The following is a 9,717-nucleotide window of genomic DNA, read 5'->3' on the forward strand; positions in this document are numbered from 1 at the left end:
TACCAATCTGATGCAGTACAGTCCCACATCGAACACGCTTTGACATTTCTGGAACGATTTAAGAAACGGTCCAAGCACGCTCGACTTTGAGGGGGCGCACCGGTTGACTCGAGCATCAGTTTTGCTATTGGTACCATTCGTTTCGAAGCTACGGACGTTATCTACGTGGAACGCTTTTCGAGTCTATAAATGAAAACTTTTCGGCTCCTGAAAACGTCATTTACTGCACTTAATTCGAGTTTAATGTTTAGTGTTAATTGTATGACTTTTCGCTTACTTGTCTTTTGATTTTCTTTGCCTTTTCGGTTTCTCTTTTGGTTTGTATTTACTCCTCGTTTTCAGACCTGGGGAGGCAGTTTAATGGATGAAATATTTCAGGAAAAAATATTTTGGACCAGAATCACACTTATTATTACATGTGATTATATTGTATCCCGCCTAATCTAGTTTACAATTTTAATTTCATTAAACTAATTTTAAACTAAACAACCTATTCACTAACCTAATTGATAAATTGATAATAAATCAAAACAAATTTAAATTAAACTAAACACTAAACACTAACCTAAACATATTACTAAACATTAACATGTTATCAAATTACTTACAATTACAATTAACATAAACTAATCAAAATTAAATTAAACAACCTAAACATATTATTCCTATCTAATTAACATTTACAATTATTAATATATATTAACCTACATATTTCACATTAACTAACCTACATATTAACTAACCTAACATATTAACTAACAGATTATATAAAACTAACCTAACTAACTAATATATACACTAACCTGCAGACAAAGGACGCGCGGCCGGGGACTCGGCTCAGAGGCTGGGACTCGGGGACAGCGGCTCAGAGGCTGGGACTCGGGGACAGCGGCTCAGAGGCTGGGACTCGGAGGATAGGAACTCGGCAGCGGGGCCGGGACTGAGCGCACGGCAAGGTTCGGAGGCTCGGATGACGAGGCTGTGAGCGAGGCAGAGAGAGGGAGAGGCAGTGAGTGAGAGAGAGGGAGAGGCAGTGAGTGAGAGAGAGAGAGAGAGAGAGAGAGAATACCGGTGGAGAGGCGGAGAAGATGGCAGAGCGCGGCGGAGGCTGTGGTGGCAGCGAGAGAGAGAGAGAGAGAGAGAGAGAGAGAGAGAGAGAGCTGTCGGAGAGGCTTGAATGGTTGTGGAGAGAAGTTGGTTGTTGTGGAGGTCGTTGTAATGGTTTGTGGTGGTGGAGAGGGCGGAGCAGAGTTGCAGAGCGAGAGAGAACGTTTTTTTTTTTGTGAAATCGGCGGACTCAAATGAAGAAGACGAAGTGCAGAAGATTTGGTTTTATAGAAAAACCTAAATTTCAGGTGCGACTTAGTCGCACCTGAAACCTCTATTAGATGCGATTAGTCGCACCTGATGCATTATCAGGTGCGATTAGTCGCATCGGATAATATCTAAAAAAAATTAAACCAGAATGCCACGTCAATACTTAATGAAAAAATGAGGGGGAGAATTGGCCCGCTTAAAATTTTAAACTATCAGGTGCGACTTTGTCGCACCTGATAGTTTTTTGAACTATCAGGTGCGACTAGTCGCACCTGATACTCAAAAGAAAAAACAATTTTAGCGAAATTTTTTGGACTTCGGGTTGACAATCCGGTGCGACTAGTCGCACCCGAAAGTCATTTAGATGCGACTTTTAGGTGCGACTAGTCGCACCTGATAGTCATGCGCATCAGAAAACCAAATTTGTAGTAGTGATTGATAATTATGTTTATCACTTAATTTTACCGTATATGTATTAAGGCCATGAATCCATAAAATAAAAAATAAAAAAGGGCCATGAAGAGCTATTTAAAAGCTTTTTTTTGTAACTGGGTTGGTCCTTATACTGTTGGGTTCAATAAGTTTTTTAATCCGAAATATCTGTTCGTCTTTTTACGTGCATAAAAAACAGACTGAATCGAAAAAAGCTTTCCTGATTAATTATTAATGTAATTTCGATTAAATATCCGAAACCATATAGAATGTGGAGAAGATAAGATGATGATAAATTACCAATACCGCAAGCTTGCTATGGAGAATAGTCACGCCTGCCATAGCAAGGCGTGATGACATGCATTTTTTTTTTTTTTGCAGTCTTTTTATATGTAATTATATCCTTTAGCACGATCTAATTAAGTTAATTTACATTAAATAATTCTGAATTTATTGTTTTTGGTTATTTTTCGTTATATATGTACTTCTCATGTCATATTTACATGTCAATTTCTGACAACAATAGGAGAATACATGGAAATACGAGATTAACCAACTGTTAGATCCAATAGCTAGCATTTCTGAATAATTAAACCCTGTTTAAATTCCCAATACATTGGCATATAAAGCCACCGGTTAAATACGTGTTTTGAAGAATATATAGAGATTTATGGAGAATTATTTAAACAAAGTAGTACATACTCCATACAGCAATATTGCAGAAAAAATAAAAATAATTACCAGAACATGTGACCACAGACTTATTGCAAATTTTAGTGGTTCTCTGGTCAATTGTCATGGGGATGCATATTTAAATGTGTCAATTTTAATTTTTATAATGGAACTAATTTGGTGTAAAACCCTAGGTCATTTTGGTACGTATATGTGTATTTTTAGGTTATCCAAGAGAGTTGGCTGATATATTAAGCACATTTGTGCCACATTAATTTATTGGTAGATCCAAATTGTTGTTTGTTCCTATATAAGTATTACAATTTGCAATATTTGAGTGTTTCGTCTCAATTAGGGATTGTCAAAAACCTTACTCGAAACTCATTAGTTATTACCACTTACCAAAGCAGTATATATAGTTAGATATAGATGTACGAGTTTGACATCCTGTTAATTTGCTATCACCAATCAACTCACTTGTTTTTTACCCTAAAAAAATACAGGTTCAAGTTATCATTTTATTTTAATATATATATATGTAAGTCTCCTCGCTGATGTGTTGAGTGCACTGAAAGTTAAGGTCAATGGATTAAGATAAATGTTTTTATAGTTTTGAAACAAATGCTTTGTATTTTATTAGGAGAAAGTGATCTTCCATGAAACGACAATAACTAACCATTTTTTTTTTAAAGTATACAATACTGATGGTTAAATTACATTCGTGAAGTTAAGGGATAGGAAACTAGAACATCTCTAATAATAATAATATCATTTTAGTATAACTTCTGCACTAAATATAATTTATTTTTATACTAAATTTATTTTTCTCTTATAATATTACGCCATATTTTACACTAAAATAGTATTCTTAATCTCATTAGTTATTAGCCATATATCTAATCTATGAGATTGATTTGTCGCAACAAATTCTTTTATTTATTAAACATGTAACATTTAGTAGAAATTAATAATAAATTATTTAAAAATTTAAAAATGTACTATAGAAAAAGTGAAAAATTAATTAACTTCATTTATATAGATAATACAATATTTTTTTAAGGAATAAATATTACAACATTTCAAAAAACATAAATATGAAAATTACAAATTACTAATTGAAAATATAATAAAATAATATTACTATGAAAATATAAACATACTAAATTATTTAATTGGTATTGAAGAAAATAATTTAGATTATCAATAAAGCTCTAACCAATTAAAAATATATTAATTTAACCTTAGATTAACTAGAATATATATTTTAATTATGATTCATGAGTTAACTATATTAAAATAATTCTTAAATATTTAATGTGATTTTTACACCAAATAAATAGTATTACATCAAATTTAGTACAACACTTTCGTTGGTGTAAAAATTACACTTGATATAGAGTTTTAGAGTTTTATTATTAGATTACTCCAACTTTTTTTAATAGAGTTTTAGAATTAGAGATGCTCTTATAGTTAAGACATAACATAGATAATAAAAATCTCATTTAGTAAAAGGTTATAAACGTGGCTAATAAGTTTAAATTCGTATAACTACAATAGCCTACCAAGCATACCAAAAAAAAATTAATTCTTACATTGGGTCTAATTACAAGACGCTATCCTTGAGTGGCAGCTGGAATGGACTACGAGACTGTCACCACAACAAATATGAACTTTGTGAGTGACTTATTATCGTACTTAAGGGTATAGAAGTCGCGCCAAAAAATCAAATAGGCACGACACCAACCACCCTTGAATGTGCGTGTCTAAACGAACTCACGCCTTGATCGCTATTAATCTTAAAAAAAAAATACAAAATAAAAGTTAATTGTTATTTTTTTCCTAGCCGAAACGCTACACTAGTTTTGATAGGTAGAGACGATTCCCGGTTATGCCGTAAAATTTGTGGTCTGGAACCGTTGTTGTAGATGGTTTAGCACTTTTGAGAGAGAGAGAGAGAGAGAGAGAGAGAGAGAGAGAGAGAGAGAGAGAACATCAATATAAGCGTACTCGTACGTCTACAAGACAACAAATATGTTGTAATTGAACTCAACATCGTTAGGATAGATCCTAGGCAAGTTGAAAACGTGTTTAAAGCCTTTCTGGGTTTTAAGTTACAGGTGACCGTTGGATCTTAATCCAACGATAGCTTGTGTTTTAAGTTTTCTTCTAATGGTTATAAATCGGGTATATCGGGTTGGAAAATTACTTGTAACACATTTCATTGAGTTAGAATTAGAGAGAGAAAGAGAGAATTAGAGAGATATCTTGTTGATTCTCATAAACACGATTTGGGGGTAATTCTAGGGTTTCTCGGTTTCTTGTTCAAACTCATTTATTTATTGTATTTTCGTTGATAGTGGAGATCAGAAGCTGGAGTAGGTCGTTAGTGACTGAACCAAGATAAAATTCGCATGTGTTTATCTTTTCTTTTTCGAAGTCTTATCGGCGAGGACGATCGGAGATCTTTCTTGAAGTTTAAGGCATCTCATTCTCGAGAGCTTAAACTAGAGATCATTGGCATAAAAATTGGTGGCTTTGATGGTTCAGATGAAGATCGCGAAGGCTCTACATGGAGAGAAGGAGCTGCCGAACTCGTTATCTACACCAGAGAAATAGGAAATCCTCTACGCAAAGTTTCATCGCAAAAGACTGCGTCTGGAATTCGGTCCACGCTTGAGTCCTTATACATGACAAAATCCCTCACGAATATAGCCTACCTCAAAGGAAAACTGCATTCCTTCAAGATTCAAGAAGACAAGCCTATCTCAGAAAGTCTTGACAACTTCAACAAAATAATCATCGATCTCGCAAACCTAGAAGTGTCCATCGATGATCAAGACTAGGCCGTGATGATCTTGAACGCTCTTCCCAAGTCTTATTCTTCGCTCGTCGATGCCCTGAAATATGGAAGAGAAACCCTGTCTCTCAAGTACGTTCGAGTTGCATTGAAGGCCAAAGACCTCGAGACCAAGCCAGAGAGAAAGAAAAATGTTGAAGGACTCAATGTTCAAGGAAAATCCAAGAAGACATGGAAAGGCAAAAATAAAGATAAGTCCAAGCCTAAGGGTAATAACCCTGAATCTTTTCCTTATAAATGTTACCAATGTCATAAGCATGGACATATGAAGAAGGATTGCCCAGATCATGACAAGACCTTCAACAAGCAAGGGAATGTAGTACTTGCATAAAAAGGCTATGACAGTGTTGAAGCTCTCACGGTCTCACAAGGAGAGTCAAATGAGACCTGCAAGGTCAAGGGCATAGGTAATATCCACCTCAAACTACATGATTGATCTGTCAAGATCATGACAAATGTGAGGTATATTCCTGATTTGAAAAGAAATTTGATATCTCTTGGAACCCTTGAAGCTCAAGGTTATTCGTTCAAATCAGAAAATGGTATCTTGGTTGTGACTAAAGGAACAAAAGTAGTTTTAAAGGGTACAATGGCCTATATTTCTTGGAAGCCACTACTCTTGTTGGTGCTATGAATGTGATTGACAGGGATAAAACAGCTAGCCTTTGGCATCTGAGACTATTCCATGTCAGTGAAAAAGGCCTAAATGCTTTGGAGAAGAGAGGATGTTTTAGCACTACCAAGCTGGGAAAACTAGAGTTCTGTGAGGATTGTGTCTATGGAAAGGCTATCAGAAACAAGTTCTCTATGACACTACACAAAACAGTGGAGTTCTTGACTATATCCACTCCGATCTTTGGGGCCCTGCTAGGTATTATATGCCCATCATTGATGATTATTCAAGAAGAGCTTGGGTATATATTCTCAAGAACAAGAGTGATGCTTTTGAAAGTTTCAAAAACTGGAAAGTCAAAGTAGAAAACCAAACTGGCAGGAAAGTTAAGGTTTTAAGAACTGATAATGGGCTTGAATATTTTTCTGATATCTTTACTGACTTTTGAAATAGTGAAGGCATTCAGAGACACTTTACAATTGTTCATACCCCTCAACAGAATGGTCTTGCATAAAGGTTCAACAAAACCATCATGGAAAGAGTGAGGTGTATGCTACAACATTCCAAGCTACCTCACTCCTTCTGGGCTGAAGCTGTGAAAACAGCTTGTTTCTTGATTAACTAATGTCCTTCTACAACTATTGATCTCAAAACTCCTATGGAAATGTGGTCTGGTCACCTAACAGACTACTCAAATCTAAAAGTTTTTAGTTGTACAGCCTATGCTCATGTGAAACATGGAAAGCTGGATCCTAGAGCTTTAAAATGTATCTTCATTGGATACCCTGATGGAGCCAAGGGATACAAGCTATGGTGCCTTAAGCCTGGCTACAAGAAATGTCTCATCAATAGAGATGTTACTTTCAATGAATCTGATTTTCAGGGAAGGAATGGTGATCAACATGAAGAACCCCTGGCAGACTCTGAAGAAGTTCAAACCACTGAACTCGAGGCGGAGAACTTCATTCAGACACATGTTCAACCACAACAGCCAGTGGTGCATGACACATCTAATCAGCCTCCACAAGAAAATCAAGAGCAAGCAACATATGAAGATGAACAGGAAGAAGATGTCACTAACTATAACCTAGTCAGGGATAGAAAAAGGAGAGTGTCAAAGCAACACAAAGATTTGGTTATGACTTAACAGCCTATGCGTTCATGTCAGCCTCAGAACTGCTAGAAGAACAATAAAGAAATTACAAGGAAGCTGTTCAATGCAAGCATAAGAAATCTTGGCATGATGCCATGATTGAAGAACTAAAGTCCCTGAAGAAAAATGAGACGTAGACAATGGTTGACAAACCACAAGGGAAGAAGATCATTGGTTCTAGATGGATCTTCAAAGTCAAAGAAGGGATTCCGGGTGTTGAAGCTCCTAGATTCAAAGCCAGACTGGTTCCCAAGGGTTTTTCTCAAATTGAAGGAATTGACTACAATGAGATTTATTTTCCAGTGGTCAAACACAAGTCAATTCAAACTATTCTATCTTTAGTTGCTAATTTTGACCTTGAATTGGAACAGATGGATGTAAAGACAGCCTTTCTATATGGAGAGTTGGATGAGACATTGTACATGCAGTAGCCAAAAGGTTTTGAGATTGGAGACAAACAGTCAAGATTTTGCTTACTACACAAGTCACTGTATGGTCTCAAGCAATCTCCAAGATAGTGGTGTCTCAAGTTTGATCATTTCATGATTGAACACAGGTTTAAAAGATGTAATTATGATTGATGTGCTTATTTCAAAGCCTTGAATAAATCCACCATGATATATCTACTCTGGTATGTTGATGACATGCTAATTGTTTGCAAAGATAAGTATGAGATTAGCAGGTTGAAGGAGCAGCTAACAAAGCATGTTTAAATGAAAGACATTGGTCCTGCTAAAAGGATTTTAGGGATGGAGATTGTCAGGAATAGAAAAGACAAGAGGCTGTGTCTTCATCAGATGAGCTACTTGACAAAAGTGCTCGAGAGATTTGAGATGGATGGATCATTTCAAGCTCTCCACTTCTCAGCAACCAGTTACCAGTGAAGACTTTACTTACATGTCTAAAGTTCCATATGCAAGTGTTGTTGGTAGTCTGATGTTTTCTATGATATGTTCAAGACCAGACCTTGCATATGCTATCAGTCTGGTGTCTAGGTTTATGGCAAACCCTGGAAAAGAGCATTGGAATGCAGTAAAATGGATTCTTATATATCTTAAAGGAACTTTAAATTATGGCATTATATATGGCATGTCTAGAACTGACAATGTTCAGGTTGAAGGCTACGTGGACTCTGACTACGCTGGAAGTATGACACAAGAAAATCCATAACTGGATATGTGTTCAAGGTGTGTAGTGGAGTAGTAAGCTGGAAGGCATGCCTACAATCAACTGTGGCATTATCAACAACGGAAGCAGAGTACATGGATCTTGCTGAAGCTGTGAAGGAAGCTCTCTGGATGAAAGGACTGATAAGTGAACTTGGCTACAATCAAGATCAAGTCACTGTTCACAGTGACAGTCAAAGTGTTCTTCACCTAGCCAAGCATCACTTCGTGAGGGATGTGATTAACTCTGGAAAAGTGAAGGTGATGAAGGTTTCAACTGAAGAAAACCATGCTGACATGCTAACCAAGTCTTTACCCGGAGTCAAGTTCAGGCATTGTTTGGAGCTGCTTCATGTCAAGGGGTTTGAAGACGTAGAACCTTAAGGGATGAGATCTGATCTTCACTAAATGATACAAAGATGCTTTTTTCAAGGTGGAGAATTGTTGTAATTGAACTTAGCATCGTTAGGATAGATCCTAGGCTAGTTGAAAACGTGTTTAAAGCCTTTTCAGGTTTTAAGCTGCAGGTGACCGTTGGATTTTGATCCAACGATAGCTTGTGTTTTAAGTTTTCTTCTAGTGGTTATAAATAGGGTATCGGTTTGGGAAATCACTTGTAACACATTCCACTGAGTTAGAATTAGAGAGAGAAAGATAGAATTAGAGAGATATCATGTTGATTCTCAGAAACACGATTTGGGGGTAATTCTAGGGTTTCTCAGTTTCTTGTTCAAACTCATTGATTCATTGTATTTTCGTTGATAGTGGAGACCAGAGGCTGGAGTAGGTCGTTAGTGACTAAACCAGGGTAACATTCGCGTGTGTTGATCTTTTTTTTCGAAGTCTTATCGGCGAGGACGATCGGAGATCTTTCTCGAAGTTTAAGGCATCTCATTCTCGAGAGCTTAAGCCAAAGATTGGCGTAGCGAAATAAGTTATACATAATTATTAGCTTAATATATTTGTCATTATTATATTTATGTAAAATTAGTTTAGTCTTTCTTTATTTGGTCGTATTAGAGGTATATACCAAGAGTATTGTATTTCTTGATCATTACGTTCATTAAGACTATCTCCTCTAACTTCGCAATCCTTAAATCTTCATGATATCATATCCCTAGATTCATTTTTCGATATTCGTTCAATGTTGGATCGTTATGAACTCTCCACATAATATTCGTGATACATATTCGCTCATTCTGAACGGTTGGATTACTGTTTTTAGTAATCTAACTTTGTTTTTCGAGTGAAGACATGAATTGCAAATTTACTTTCGCAACAGTCCTGACCAACAACGGTGAAATTGATCTTGCGCCTTCATCAAGTGTTGGATCATCACGAAATTTGAACAACATGTTTGTGACAATCAGAGGTATGATTTGAACGGTGGGATTAAAGTTTCAAGATTTCTAAGTCTCTCTGTCAGGTGAATCACGGAGCTGCGAATTGTTTGGGCAATTTTACTTTGCATTGGGTAGTTTGGTTGCAAATTGCTTCGACTTGGAGT

The sequence above is a fragment of the Urtica dioica genome, chromosome 6 (genome assembly GCF_054948205.1).
Source record: "Urtica dioica subsp. dioica isolate 48M chromosome 6, U.dioica_male_clone48M_v1_H2, whole genome shotgun sequence".
Classification (NCBI taxonomy): domain Eukaryota; kingdom Viridiplantae; phylum Streptophyta; class Magnoliopsida; order Rosales; family Urticaceae; genus Urtica; species Urtica dioica.